We start from the raw sequence: 16,760 nt of genomic DNA, 5'->3' as shown, positions 1-16,760 counted from the left end.
GAAAAAATACCGAACGCTCAACCTGGAATACGAAACAAAAAGTGTATGGTCGTCATCGAAAATTAAAAATTAAAATAGATAAAATAGTGCATTGGCACCATCTCCTGTCAATAACGCCACCTCCTTGGCATTGGCTCCATCTCTTTTAGAAAAACACAAACACATCTACTATATCGACCAAAAACCATGTTTTTGTGCATCGGAAAACTTATACATGTGAATGTTAAGCGATTACATATCTTAACGATTAATGTTTAATCTTATTCTTAATCAGGTGAACTGCATGTGTGTTAAGTCTCGTCCCAGATTAGGAAGTGCTGTCCACTTTTCTGTATTTTTCGGATATAGGAAGTCACAAAAATCCAGTAACGGCGGAAAGTGTCGTCCCTGATTAGCCTGTGCGGACTGAACAGGCTATTCTGGGACGACACTTTACTCAATGCGTTAAGCCCTGTTTTCCGAGAGCGAGGCTCATATCTACTCAGCAATCAACCAAACCATGGCCACAGAAGACAAGTGTTCACGGATGCAAGCATGTCGCGGTCATGCGCAGTGGTGTTATTTGTAGAGGCAACCAGGGAAATAAAGCTGATTATATCAAAGTCACGTGTTTAGCCCACTGAAAACATTAACTCTACTTCGCCGTGAACTGACGGCAGATTAATTCTTTAATGAAACGTGTTAATATTATATCTATTTGAATAATGACTAGATCTAAATGACTTAATTGTAGACGGAAATAGTTGATTACAGCGAGGTTATTCAACCTGGGAAATACCATTCTCGTACATTTGGTTCGTAAGTAGATTAACCGTGATCATTTAATTGTATTTACGTACATATAAAAGTGTGTATCATATAAAATTATCATTTGTTTATTACAAGTACGAGTGTATATGACCAGCCAATCGTATAACTTAACTTCTAAGAAATTACTTTTGAATGATTTTGAAATCGAAATTGTTTTATACAACCCTAAACTTTTATGTGTGTTTGATTGTGTCATTTGTTTGAGATTAATGTGAATTTTTATCATATTAAATCTGTTGTGGCAGTGGACTATTGGTGAACATTCAAAAATACTTTGTAGCACCTCGAATAAATAATGAAGACACTCGAGTCGACTGGATTTTGAAATCGAATGTGCAAGACATTATAATAATAATAATAACAAATGCAGCATACTACCTTCAAACTATAACTTTGCATGTGTTTTGAACACATATTTATTTTATTTTTTGAATCGGAAGTTATTTTTGTCATATTTTATTCATATTCTTCTTATCGAACGATTGATTGGTGTAAATAAATGTGCGGCGTATGCAAACTTGTTTCTTTTAAAATGTCAAACAATAGCACCATAGGGAATCCTTACTTCTCTTGAATGCTTTGAGCTTTTATGACTACAGATGTACAGCGACTAGAAGGTTCAGTAGATGGGAATGGCATTATTGCAACTAGGAGAATCCCCGCTTAGTTTTGCGAAATTAGTTTGGATTTGTTTTACCACCAGGTTCTTTGATACAACCAGGACTGTCTTTACCCGTATGACGATACACCGCACAAGTTACACCCATAATGAACCTGGAGGAGAATAGTCCCTAAGGCTTTTGAATATTCAGGTATGTTTGTATATTTTATATGAATGTGGTAGACATTATAGGTTACAGATCGATTTTATCGTGTTGTTGACGTTTAATGCGAAGTTATCAGAACTTAAACTCTTATAAAACACAAACATTCATAACAAACTTAATATGAACGTAAAGGATTACCTTTCGTAGTGCCATCTTTAATTTAATCAAATTTATGTTAACATCCAGATTTCAAAATGGCAGAAGGAGACGAGGTATATACGTGGTCAGAGACTGGAAGCGATCATAGATACAGCGGCCTATACAGCCGTCACTCTCGAGTAAGTCAGACTATAAGCGTTCTCCGACACAGCCGTCACTCTCAGGTAATCATCAGAGAATATAAGAGTCCAGAGACACAGCAGCATGTACTGTCTTCACTCTTAGGTAAATCAGAGAGTGGAAACGATCATAAACACCGCGGCCTGTACAGCCGTCACTCTCGAGTAAGTCAGACTATAAGCTTTCTCAGGCACAGCAGCTTTTTCTGTCGTCTCCCTCTCGTAAGTCCGAGAATGAAAGTTTTCCAAGACACAGCAGCATGAACAGTCGTCATTCTCTTGCAAATCAGAGACTGGAAGCGTTCCCAGACACAGAAGTCTGTACAGACGTAGATCTGAGGTAAGTAAGGGGCTGGAAGCGTTCCCAGACACAAAAGGCTGTACAGGTTTCACTATCTGCCAATTTAGAGACTGGAAGTGTTTCCAGACGAACCTTCTTGTACATTTGTTATTCTCATTTACAGTAAGTCAAGGACTGAGAACGTTCCGAGAATAAACAGGTATAGTTATCACTCCCAGGTTCGTCCTTGACTGAGAAAGCAGCGAGTGTAGTTGTCACTTTCAGATATTTCAACGGTTGAGAGCATTCCCAGAGGCAGCAGCGTATGTAGTTGTCATTTTCAGATATTTCAAGGATTGAGAGCATTCCCAGACGCAGCAGCGTGTACTATTTTCACTCTCAGGTAGGTCGGGAGAGCCTTTCAGGACACAGCAGCGTGTTCATGTTTGTATTTAAAGATGTTTAACTTGAAAGCCATAAAATGAAAAATATTAAAATAATCAAATAGAATAAAGTTACTGGTCCTTAAAGTTTCGATAATAAACTAATAAACTTTAATAAATTGAATGCATTCTTTATTATCCACACATGTCCATAATACAATGCGCACGTATCAGTGTACTTATTATTTTATCCATACTCTTCCCTCAGAAATTTGCCTTAAAAGTGGTGACCAACGCGACTGTGATTAATATCCCTAAACTGTGGGACTGATATGAGATTGATAAGATAAAATATAATCTCAAACGTAAATCCCGAATTATTTGCTAATATATATTTTATCTCATCAATCTAATCTGAATCACTTTAAGTCTGTTATTAAGCTATTACCCAAGACTGCCTCTTTGTCTTTAATTAACACACAAAGTACATACGTTCAATTTTCTTCATAACAAGGATATTCTAATTTCTTTTTTATTATCTAAGATTTAAAAAATACAATATGACTCGGAGTAAGAGCTAACATTACTTTTTCAGTTTCAAAACGACAAACATATTACTGATTTTGCTAATAATATTAATATATTATTAGTAGTATCCATAAAACTGTGGCGCGTCTCTGTGTTTACAAACACTACTTGTAAAGCTTAATGTTCAAACATATACATGCATTTAATTGTACTCGTTCTATTTATATTACTATTTAATAATTCAACATATATTTAAATCGTATATCAAGAGCCATAAATTTTAAATTAACAAAACTAACATTGATCGAAAATTATTGTAACTAACTTTCCAGATGAGTATCTTGATTTGTTTATAGTTTTAATCAAATAAATTTTTTATCTCTAACTGACATTAAAATCGTGTCGTTGTTTTTTTCAGAATTATGTGGAAAGTGTGTCCATAGAGATCTGTACTATAATGACCCGGCTTGGGTACGGCGAGATGATGAGACGGTGGCGCGTTGAGAAGTACAGGGAGTATGACAGGCTGTGGAATGCAAAATACTTGAATGATGAAATAAACGATAATGCAATGATCACAGCTGGGAGCAAGGCAGAGGGACTGACCTGCCATTTGGAAAGCGACTGGGACGTATTATTGGTGCTGACGAATGTCCGCTGTGTGGAAGCTGATATCAATCTGCTCACTATTTCAGACGACATAAATGTGTTTAGGATGGATACGATGGATACACGTGTATATCCAGGGCACTGCAGACTGTTACAAGAGAGACCAGCTGCTCATGCACGTTATAATATAATTACCAAGGCTCTGTGTGATAATGGATATGGGGGCGTTCTATTAAGTAGTAGCTTATTGCTAGATGAAGTTTCGGCACTTTCATTAACACATAATGCAGATGCGGCTCATGAACGAGCCGGGCCGTCATTGCCTAAGACATATGGAGGTATACTTCATTTTGACAGAGTAATCGCACTACGTTGTTACTGCCCCAGCATCCTACAGAGATGGGCTGACAGACGACGTAATTGGCCATCACCAACTATAGTTCAGAAAGTAGTATCATTAGGAGCCTTGGTTACTCCGGTTGGGTTTAAGGGAAGCGATTACAAGCACGTGGAGTGGAGGATTTGTTTCAACACCGGTGAGACAGAACTTGTAAACAACCTTAACGACACACAAGCAAAAGTATATGTCATTCTTAAAATGATCCTCAGAGATATAATAAAACCAAATAATAAAGAAATAACATCGTACGTGTTGAAAAACATCATATTATGGCAAGCTGAAAATACTCCACAGACAGAGTTTCATTCACGCAGCTTACTTTACTGGTTGCATGACGGACTGAAAAAACTTAGGACTGCTATTGAGAAAAAACAACTTTGCTATTATATGATTCCGGAAAGAAATCTTATGGAAGCCTGTGGGTTGGATGGTGCGCTGCAGAGAAAATGGGTAGCAGATATCACGGACATGATGGACGAAGGTCCCAGGGTAATACTTCGATTGGAGAAGATACGGAAGGCCATTGTTGCGTCCCCGGAACCGATGTTGTGGTTTAGCCAGAAAAGGATGGAGTTGGAGATGCTGATGATGGAGATTCCAAACAGAGGGGGGCAGGCAACGATACCGATACTTATACGCATGGCAGTGATAGTGTTTGAGGTGATGCAACGAACTGATCAGGAGTTCAGTCTTGACATTTGCATTGATTGGGCCCACAGACTGCTAACGTAATATTGCAATGAAAATACTTAAAGTACATGTATCATAGCTGTGATAATTTTTATATTGTAATTTTAAAAATGCATAAAGAGACACAGCGACGGCTTATAATTTTAACAAAAATATAACATCGTATGCGCATTATTTATTAAATGGATACTAAACTCATGGTTCTCGTATTTTAAACTCTCATTAAAGTTCATTTTCTCGTGCGCGAGAAAATTAGTAGTATAGATTTTTTCTTACTGTTTATATACTTTAAATATAGGACTGGACCGCTACAAAAGTGTATTATTGGTAGTTGTTTGGGTCGCAAGTAGGACATATATTTTACATATACGCACTTATTTGGTTTGTACTAGAAATTTGTGCCTACAGGTTGTTGTGTACATCTTGTGCATATATGCAAAACAAGATGTAACATCTACCTATGTAACACTATCTAATCTTATGTACTTTTAGGTTTATTTAATATTTACATTAGTTTATTTATTTGCAATATTTGTTAAAACATATTATATGTAATAAAAAATCGTTTTATTATAACACCAATCGTTTTTTTTAAGGATGCAATTGTTGTTTTTAACTGTTATTTTGATATTTATATATATTGGTTTATTCGGTAGCTTAAATAATAGTATAAGTCAATAGGTGACCATCTCGCGAAACACATGTATGATTGCATTGATTTCTGATTAAAAGAAATTATGTATTCTATCTCTGGAATGCTTCAGAAACTTATATTTAAGTTGTTGGTATATTATTATGCAACACTATGGAAATCTGAAAGTGTTTAAGAGTAACAGGGTCACAGTATGGAATCAAATGCTGGTCTTCTGTTTTTATACTCCATTTAGCAGGATAGAATACAAATAAAACACTTGCATTAAAACCATTAATTGAACGTTTTTTTTAAGTCGCTGATATGAAACATAATTATCATGACCTACATGCTATTAATATCAATCTAGATTATAAAACAAATCCTTTGTATTTGTTTATATTAATGTACTACTGATGAAGGCTATGTCCGAAACATGTTTGGTACTTAAAACATTTTAATAAACAAAAGTGACGTGTTTGTACGATTTATTTAATTTTATCAATCTAGATTGAAATATATTATTTAAATAGATTATTTTTTTTATAAAATAATTAAGAATATCCATTAGCGAAATGTAAACACTTCCAGCAGTTCTTACAGTTGTTTTTATTTAACGATAAACACTACTATAACACAATTTAACAAGACATTATTTGTTTCACTTTGTACTGAGTATGTGAATAGCTATGTTACTTGTGTAGTGGAAACGAATAAAAATGGTATAAACATGTATATGTTTGATTGTTTATGTTAGTTAAAATTTAATCGCTCATTTCCTCTCTTGGCAAAATGATCACGATACGGCGCGTCTATTACAAGTTACAATGAATAAGGTATGTTCATTATACCACACTATGCTGTTTTATGACGATAACATTGTCGAACATGAGGGTCGTGGGTCTTAAGTCGCTTACCTGAGACCCGAAAGAACTTAACTATTCTGAGAAGGTGGAGATCAAAATAATGAAAGTCCTTTATGAAACATAATCATTTAATCTCTGAACATATATTCTTAGCAAGTTTCATTAAGTTTGAACTAAATATGCGACTTAAAGATTGTTCACAATGTTTCACTATAGCCATATGAAGAAAAACTGCCCACTCCCCTGGGGAACTTGTTTTAGCAACCGGAACCATTTTCAGACTTATATTGTAATTATATTTCAAATTGAAACAACAATAAAACTTGTTAAACCCACATATGTGTGATAATCACACAAAACTACGGATTGACTGCATGTGCCTTCTTTAATAAACTGTCTTAAACATGTGCAATATGTTATCTTTACTTATCAATGGTGTCGTTCTGACATCGAAGCCCTTTGATATGTGCCCAGTTGGGGCCAATTTCTCGATAGTTTAAGATAAAAGTCCGTTACACAATCACCAAATGGACATTTAAGAAAGTATCAATAAATACTATTGTGCTACAACAAAGCAAGCACAGTTGACAGAGGATAGATAATGAAAGGTCAAATCAGATTAAGATGAAACTTGCTATTTTTTGGGGTTTACAACTATGTGACTTTCTGAGAAAAAAATATGTAGTAAAGGCGATAAATAATTTGAGTAATGCAATATAATTAGAAGTGATGGTTTTTGATAATGTTTCTGAATCCATCACCATTATCATCATCATCATCATCATCATCATCATCATCATCATCATCATCATCATCATCATCATCATCATCATCATCATCATCATCATCATCATCATCATCATCATCATCATCATCATCATCATCATCACATCATCATCATCATCATCATCATCATCATCATCATCATCATCATCATCATCATCATCATCATCATCATCATCATCATCATCATTGTGAACCATCATCCTCATGAACATGGTGGCCTTGTTTTTCAAGCGACATGAACCATTTTCGCAGTTAGCCGAGATTGTGACTTCTAGAATGTTAACAAGGTTTTATAAAAGCCATATAAGGAAAACTGCCCTCTGATGGTCATGTTTTCGACGAACCAGAACCGTTTTCGAAATCAGCCGAGATATCATGAGAAGAAATGTTCTGACCACGTTACATGAAGAGTTGACTATACATGGGACTTATAGAATGTTACAAAGGTGTAACTAAAGCCCTGTGGAGATAACTGCCTCGCAACTTGCGGCCATGTTTTTCAACGAATCAGAATCATGTTCGAACTCAGCCGAGCTCTCATAAGAACTCATTCATAAAGATTGGACCATAAATGTTACTTGTAGAGTGTTAATCATTTTTACTATAAATATATAAGGAAAACTACACTGTCCCCCCCCCCCCTCTTGTCGTTATTAAACGGAACAAAGACAGTTTGGCACATAGCTGAAATGTCATTATAACAAGTTTGTCCAAGTTTCATGAAGAATGGATTATAAATATGACTTCATAGGTGTTTACAATCTACAACTTTAATCTTTAATTTGACATTGTCATTTAGTTGTTGACCTCATGTGACCCATTTCGAATAATTCTGAAGTATTTTGAATGTTTATTTCAAATGATTTGGTATTTGGGGTATTGTATTATTGAAAATAGATAGTCCCAACATTCTTGTAATGAAACTTCTAAGCGAACATTACCAACAAAAGATTAACCGCGAAAAGTTCGTGTGCGGAGCATATTTTTTGTATTAAAACGTTTTAAAATAATTTGAAGTTTAAGAGATGAAAATTATAGAATATGCAGATTTCAAGAACCACAACTCTCATGTCGGTACATTATTTTTTTAGTTCTTGCCCTTCACTTAGTTTTTGTGTAGCCCTGATCGTCTACTTGTGAGGTGTATAATTCGGGAAGTATTAAAGTAATTCAACTTCATATCATGATACATCGGTAGTGCAGAGCACAATGACTATAACTCTCTGTTAATGATCTACAGATTCATTAACCCATTTATGCCCAATGGACTCTCCCATCCTTCTAAATTGGATCAATTTATTTCCAAAATAAGGGATGTCTGGTATATTTTTTTCTATATTTAGAATATTACTTACTGAAATTCCTTTAAACAAACAGCGCAGACCCAGATCAGACGCCGCATCATGCGGCGTCTCATCTGGGTCTACGCTGTTTGCAATGTCCTTTTTTCAGGACGCTAGGCATGAATGGGTTACCATGAGCAACATTTCTTCTGCAGATAATAACGCGGTGTGCGGCGTTCACCGTTAGCTTGTTACCACTCTGGAAACCACTTTTTTATTCAATATCGATGACACTTTGTAAGAATGTTTTTCTAGATAATATATCGGACGAGGTGCACCCACAAGCTAGATCTCCAAGCCAAATCTTTGAAAAACCTAGTTACCGCTCTAAAGGCCAGGATTTACACTCAATCGTGATAAAACGTGGCAAGAATTTTTATCTAGTCATTATTTAACACAGGTTTGTATCTCGGTTATAGGAGTCTTTAACAAGGTAACGAGGTCAAATCTTAGAAAAACCTTGTCATCACTCATATTTAATGAAAATTAGTCACAATGTTTATATTTTGATCGAGTATAAATCTGGATTGCATGCGTCAAAAATACTAGGTCACAAGATCCTAGAAAAAAATTATCACTATAGAGGCCACATTTATAAATACATTTTGCTAAAGGCAGTGGCTAGAGGTACGGCCCCGTACGGCTAGACAAAAGGCTAGCCGTATGGCTCTGTTCGTATAGCCTTTCCTATGGAGATTGTCTAGCCGTACGGCTTATACTGTATAGAATTGTCATTCAGTGCTGTTAATCAGTTATAAGTTTGTTTAAGCTTATAAAGTTTAAAAGTTCTTTCATGTAATACGGTTGCTTATTTGATTTTTTAATTTTGTCGACGTTCCTAAGGTGTGAAAAACTGGTTTAATGATCAGAGTTGCGGCATCGATATTATGAAATTCAATAAAGGCAGCCGTCAAGCTTAGGTCCTTAAAATTGAGTTGCACAAATAATTTAATTCGGTTTCTAATTTGATTATTTAATTAGTCGACGTTCCTATGTAAGGCGTGAAAACTGTTTTCAATTAAATGTGGCATCGATATTATGAAATTCAATGACGGCAGCAGTCAAAGTTAGTTCTCAGATCGAGTTACACAAATAATTTAAATATCTTTTAGGCAATTGATAAATAGATGGTTTCATACAAGTAATATATCAGTCCATTGAGAATGGCCGGGTACTGTTGGGGAAAAATTCTCCACTTATGGTGCATTAATAGGTAAAATTGAACTGTGGCTGAAAGAAATTATTTGCTGAGTCTGGTCATAGTCATTTAAGTCCGACCACATTGAGAAAATGTAGACATTAGTTATGCAGATTTATTTAGGTAGTTGTTCCCCTTGAATAGTTGCCTGTTTGAAGTTAAAAACAAGTATCAAATCAACATTTTTTTTCATGAATATGAAGACATTCTATTATTTTAATGAAACGTGTTATTGATGTTTTATTTTTTAATAAATAATTTGTGTCAAGTGATATAAATGACAAATAAATTTATTTATTTTTGCCCCCTTAAGATATTCAGTATTTTGAAGTTTTATATAAACAGGTTTCTGTCATATTTGTTTTCCTATAATTTTGCGCGCAATAGGATTTTCCATTTTATCCATGCTATAAATACATTGTATGTAACGGGATCTTCATTAATTGTCGTATGACAAATTAATAAATTCTTCATTTGTTAATTGATTCTCTTTTATTTTTAGCTGTGTATGTATTACATATTTCTGAAAATTCATACATTAAATGCATGATGTGAACTTCAAAATGGAAAATGTGCTTACAAAATGAGTAGTGCTTTGGGAAACCGGGGCTTAACGCAAGTGGGTAAACTGCTTTTAATTTGAGTCAGACATCACTGACAACCAAGGCCTGTGGTTTATCAAAGAGATCATAGCCAGAGTTCATCATGTATCTATGGACATAAGTCCACAGGTATGTAATAAACACTACTGTTAACAACTAAGTACATTAAAGAAATGATAATTATATCATTTAAAAAAACACTTTGACAAATCAATCATTTGAGTTATAAATAATCAAAATGATAAATCTGTACAGTAACTGTTAAAAGAACTTCAATTCTTGGTAAGTAAATATATAATATGAGATTTATAAATATATAAATTACTTCCATTGAAAATAATTGTCTCTAGCAGATCTCTATTTTTAGTAGCAAATAATTAAAAGCCACTACCATGACTGTAGATTCACCGCTCAAAATGTGCAGCTCCATGAGATACACATGAATGCCAAATATATAAAGTGGCTATGTTCAATATTGAATAATTATCTCCCTTTAAAGCTTATTACTTCCCTTAAATGTGTATTTTTACCGTAGACCTTGAACGATGACCTTGACGTTGACCCTTTACCACAATGTGTCAGAAACACAATGCCGCCAACTGCGCCGCTTTGATTTATTTAACCAAAATATATACGTGGGCAGGTCAGATAACTATGTCTATTTAAAGCTTATTACTTCCCTTGACTTTGTTTTTTCGATTTTTCGACCCTAGACCTTGAAGGATGATGTTCACCTTGAAAGTTTACCACTCAAAATGTGCAGCTCCATGAGATACACATGCATGCCAAATATCAAGTTGCTATCTTCAATATTTGAAAAGTTATGGCCAATGTTAAGGTTTTAGCATGACGCCTACAGTGGACGGCGGACGACGAGTTGGCTATGACAATAGCTCGGGTTTTCTCCGAAAACAGCCGAGCTAATTATACTTTTCATATATTATACAATAAATATTTAAGATTTTGTTAATAGAAATTAATTAAACTATGTTAAATACGATTAATTAAAATTATTAAATAACTAATATGATAAAAATGAGATAAGTATTTCATGAAATTGTTATTTTGATTGGATTACATTTCACCGAATCCCGTATTCGATAGGGCGCTTTAAAAAAATCATTCTGTAAGGCTAAACAAAACGCCCAGTGAGACAAACCCTCGCTGTTTAACCATGTATGTATCTGAATTTTATCGCTGTTATTCTATGTTATGTCTTTTTGATTCGGTATTTGTACTTGTGTTTGCTTTCCCGTCCGTTCGTAACGCATATGCTTTCTACAGCTGAAAAAAAATACAATTATCATATGACAATTTGACAAATTATGAAATATAGTTCATACTAGTATGTCTTCTTATTTCTGGTCTAAAGCATAGATTGTAAGTACTCGTAAGATCCACCCTACTGGAGGTTTCTAACGACTATCAAAAATCTATGTTTGCCGCAGAAATTAGAATAAAAACGAATATCCTCCTCAACCACTGTTTAAGGTGTAAAATACGCTTGAAGAGATCTGGGTCTAAACCACACGGACATGTTAGCATTTTGATATGTCTGTATACCCTTTGATATTTGCATGTACAATGCGTATTTATATACTCCATAACTGAGATTTCTATTGATTGCTGTAATTGTTGATTGGCGAAATAAATTTACATTTTCATATCTCCCTTGTTTACACCATTTATATACTATACACGAATCGGATTTCCAGCGACGACGAAACATTAACAGACTGCAGATTCCGTGACGACGACTACACAAGCTAGTCTAAAGGCTAGAAATTTCGAAAACTGCACGTAGACCAATAATTAATCAATATATTTATGTGTTATAACAGCCGTACGGCTTGACAATCTCCATAGGAAAGGCAATAAGTACAGAGCCGTACGGTTAGCCTCTTGTCTAGCCGTATGGGGCCGTACGACTAGCCACTGCCTTTGCTTAAACGTAGTCGAAATGTTAATGTTCACACAATCTAGGCCGAGTAATAATTTGAGTCACGTTCAATTAGCAAGGTCACCAGGTCAAATCTTTAAAAAAAATGTTATCAATCAACAGTCTTGCTAAAACTTGGTAAAAAGGTTTGTCTAAGACAACATTGAATCATGGTCAGGTGTTAAAAATAGATAACCATATCGATTTTTAGAACAACATTATCATTTTAGCTGCCACATGTATGACTAAAGTTTGATAAATTAGGTCAGAATGTTTATTTTGACAATATATATGCCAAGGTTTTTAATGTGGGTAACGTGCGTCTATAAACTAGGTCACTAGGTCATATCTTAGAAATGACTAGTTGCGACCCTCTAGCGTCCACATTTATGACACAAGCTTGATTAACCGCGGACAGAATGCTTATTTTCACATTATCTAGGCAGAGTGTAAATATGGCCCACGTGCGTCAAAAATAAAGTTGCCAGTCAAATCAGAAGAAAACCTTCTTAACATTCTATAGGCCACATGTATGGCTCATTTTGATACAATTTGGCCAGAATTGTTATCTTCATTAAATAAATGCCATGTTTGCATCTGGATCAAGTGGGTCAAAAACTAGATCACCAGGTCCCTTCTTCCTAAATTGTTGTCCGTAACGTGAGGGGAGCCCTTAAGGGTCAGCTTGTTTAGAAAGGTGTGCTTTACATGTACACACTTTAATGTAATATTTTGTTGGGTTAAAACATATTTATTTCTGTACAGTCTTCTGTCAAAGCAATAAATGTGTGTTTTTTTTAAATAAATGATTAACTTATTTGAACTGTTTTATTTCATAACTAACAGCAATAAATAACTCCATGGTGAAAAATGTTAGCTTTTTAAAACAAATACTACACCATTCACAGATGATAAAAATAAACATTGATATTATTTACTATCTTTAGCAAGTCATAGGAAATTTCCATGTGCTTTCTTTAAGAATCCATACTATTTGTGGAAAAAAACACATTTGCATTCATCAGCGTTAAACATAGTAATGAATCAGAGTTTAGATTGTATAAGTAAAACACAATGTCCCCTACTGCGCTTTGAAGTCATATATTTGACTTTTGACCTTGAAGGATGACCTTGACCTTTCACCACTAAAAATGTTCGGCTCTATGAGATACACATGCATGTCAAATATCAAGTTGCTATCTTCAATATTGCAAAAGTTATGACCAAGGTAAAAGTTTTGGGACACACACATACAATGACAGACAGACAGGCCAAAAACAATACACCCCCGATCATTCGATCCGGGGGCAAAAAAAACACAAATAATATACCAATAATAAGAACACCCTGCTTATGGTATATTACATAATAGTGATCAATATTACATGCAAATAACAGGGATACAACAGGTTAACTGGTTAATCTATTGAACAATTGGTTAACCGTTTACATTTTTTAGAGAAGATAAACTTAAAACTTGTAAATGCATTTTTAATTTTAATGAAAAATATTAAATTCTTTTCAAGCGCTCGACATACTGAAAATTATTGCTGTCTCTCGCCTAAAATATCATTACACGCTGATGATCGTTATCAATAGCATGTCACTAAACAGGTTAATACCCCGAGCAAATAATTACATTTCTTTCTACAGACAAGGACATATTTTGATGATTGGCACATTTAATTTTACTTGCGACAAAATAATTTTGAAGCAGCGGGCCAAAAAATGTACTGTAAATGTAATATATAATGTTCATTTACATTACAATTATATAGAATCAATTCAGGCCTTTGTCTGCTTATCAGATGGTTTGTTTACCATCTTACAAGACTCGCCAAATTAAAAAGCACGTTTTTTTTTCAAAATTATCATTCTTTTTTTAATAGTTAATGTTATTAATGTATAGAGTTTTATCTAATTAACATCATCAACAAAAGCATATTATTACAAAAATGTTATTACTTTACAGCTTTCATAAAAGGATTAAATTAAGTATTGTTTCATTTAATGTAACACCCGATTATTTAATTTAATGATTATTTAATTTAATGTTTTAGTGATCTGTTGCATTCCAAGAAAATAAATATCACACATAATGCATTTTAAATATTTTGAAAGTTTGAATCAGTATTAACAAATGCAACATTTACTTGCATCCTTTGAAATTGAGTAACATTAACAAGTGTCTATTTTAATGCCGAGTGAAATGAAGAGTAAAGCAATTGACTGTGAACTGAAATAATATATAAAAAAATAAAAGAAATGAATAATACAAAGCATGGACTCCTTTGAATGATCAGGGTAATAATTGTTACATGACTCCTTTAAAAAACCACAGTCAGATGAAGGCTTTTGTATCATTTATGACATTTAATAAAAAAACACACAAAGGATGCATGTGATGGTATCATAATGTAAATATACTGATGTGTTTTGAACACGAACAGATTGGTGAAATGTTACATCAAATTATTAAAGTCGTAATTTTAGATAATTTTCTTTCAACATTTTTTTATTTATAATGAATTAAATAGCCTAATTATAATCACAAACGTTCTACAAAATATATGAAAACTGAAATACTTCAGGTTTTGTATTCATTCATAAAACACAGCAGCGAAAGCGCCCGAAATGTTTCACTGGTATAAACACTATGCACTTGATGTTGACCGAAATAAAATAATAATATTATTGTAGTGCAAACTTTGAACCTTTCATATTTCACTCTCCATGGAATAGTTTACATGCTTTTATTCTACAAAACATGTATGCATCGGAACTACGTAAAGCGAATCAACAGAATTAACATAATAAACTGATTATAAAACCTAAACCACAAACCTCAATGACCCTAAATGTACAGAAGATGATCACCAAATGTTAAGGAGTTAGTAAGCACTTCATTCCCCTTATCAATTCAATAAAGCTGTAGTTACACATTGGACTATTCAAAATATCATATCCACCAACCCTTCCATTGCAGTAGCATAAACCCTTAATCAAACCATTATGATGCACATCAAAAACCAACATAAATTAAATACACAATAAATCAGGAGTTTTCATTACAACATATTGGTTCATGACCTTGTTTGATAACATTGTCATGGGTGTACATATGTGAGCTTGAATAAATAAAGCTTCATACATGTAGATATATAGTGCTCTATATAGCAATAGAACCCATAGCTTGAATAAATACCTTTACAACTATAGTAAAAAATGCAATTAACAAATATATCAATGATTTTAATTAAATGCAAAATGTATAAAACCTGCAATAATCATTTACCTATAGCCGTGATAATTTAGCAAATTTAGTATTTGAGCAAAAGAAGCAATATAAATTGTATTGGCTGTGAATATATCACTTGTACAGTTCTATTCAACTATAAGACACGGATGCCTCCATATTCTGCTTTTGTACGAAAAATCACATTATTAAAGAAAAAAGTGAACACACATATCAATTAACGCAAATTCCCACGAACGTAAAAAAAGGAAATGTTTTCTTAAAAAAGGGACCATAAACCCTGTTGAGTCAAAATATATGTACCTGCTGGTTAATGTGTTTGTACAGTTTCAGAACTCAAGGTGGATTACTTTTAAAGTTATGGGCGTCACAAATTACAAACAGTGCATAAAAGCGGACACAGCTCCGTTTATATAGAATTCTGCAAAAAACAATATAGAGGTGTGAAAGTTTAGAATATGTAAGTCAAGTTTTAGCCCTATAGCAGCAATACGTTTTGAGTTATGCAGAAAACAAGTGAACAAAAAAAAAGTCATGTAAGGGGCCAAACCTTCAGTGGGGATGTAAATCCTGTGAACCACAATAGCAAGGTGTGCACATATGCTGGCTCATATGTTTGTTATGTTTCAGCAAAGCAGCAGCAATAACTGTTTATCTACAAACGATTAAGTTAACAAATGTATTTTTCGCTACAAAAAGTGGACTGTAACTCCAGTTATGTAGAAAATATCCATCATGCAGGTACCCAAGTTCACATGCTGGTTGATATGTTCGCAAAGTTTCATCCCTCCAGCACCAATTCTGTTTGTTTCAGTGCGACACAAAAAGTAAAATGGATGAAAGAACATGGGAAAATCTGTATGCCCCTCTACTCTCATAAAGTGATGGCATAAAAAGTATTATGTTGCACTCAAAGTAATTTCATATCAGGTTTTCTACTGCGTAAATGAATACGAAACAATTGCAAAGAATGTACTAAAGGTATATGTTTGAAGTCAATGTCAAGAGAACAGTCTTTTGTGACTGCAATGTTTACTGTAAATGGCAGAGCTACAGACTTAGGAATTTCATGCGTCAAACAATAACTTGAGGCTACAAGTTGTACACAATCTCGAAATGAGATCAGATATTTGGTTGACCAGCATTTTTGCAAAGAACAACATCCAAAACAAGATGTTTCAATAATAAAATAGGTTTACATGACTAACTACTATGCGTAAACAACATCATAACAAAATAATTAGTGAAGCAATATGGTCATAAGCCCTAAGCCACTCACCTGAGAACGGAAATAACTAAAATGTTCTCAGTGGCTTTGGTTTTGTTTTTAATAA

At 33.9% G+C, this 16,760-nt stretch overlaps 1 long non-coding RNA gene across 1 annotated transcript; it reads left to right on the top strand.

The window, feature by feature from the left end:
• Nucleotides 1–562: 562 nt before the first annotated feature.
• On the top strand, nt 563–3,644 carry LOC127864083 (uncharacterized). The gene is made up of 4 exons (XR_008041440.1): nt 563–798; nt 1,514–1,622; nt 1,824–1,915; nt 3,525–3,644. It is a non-coding gene; the product is annotated as an uncharacterized LOC127864083 (long non-coding RNA).
• Nucleotides 3,645–16,760: the final 13,116 nt, after the last annotated feature.

This window comes from Dreissena polymorpha, unplaced genomic scaffold, assembly GCF_020536995.1.
Source record: "Dreissena polymorpha isolate Duluth1 unplaced genomic scaffold, UMN_Dpol_1.0 chrUn104, whole genome shotgun sequence".
Lineage (NCBI taxonomy): Eukaryota > Metazoa > Mollusca > Bivalvia > Myida > Dreissenidae > Dreissena > Dreissena polymorpha.
This window is presented reverse-complemented; position numbering and strand designations above follow the sequence as displayed.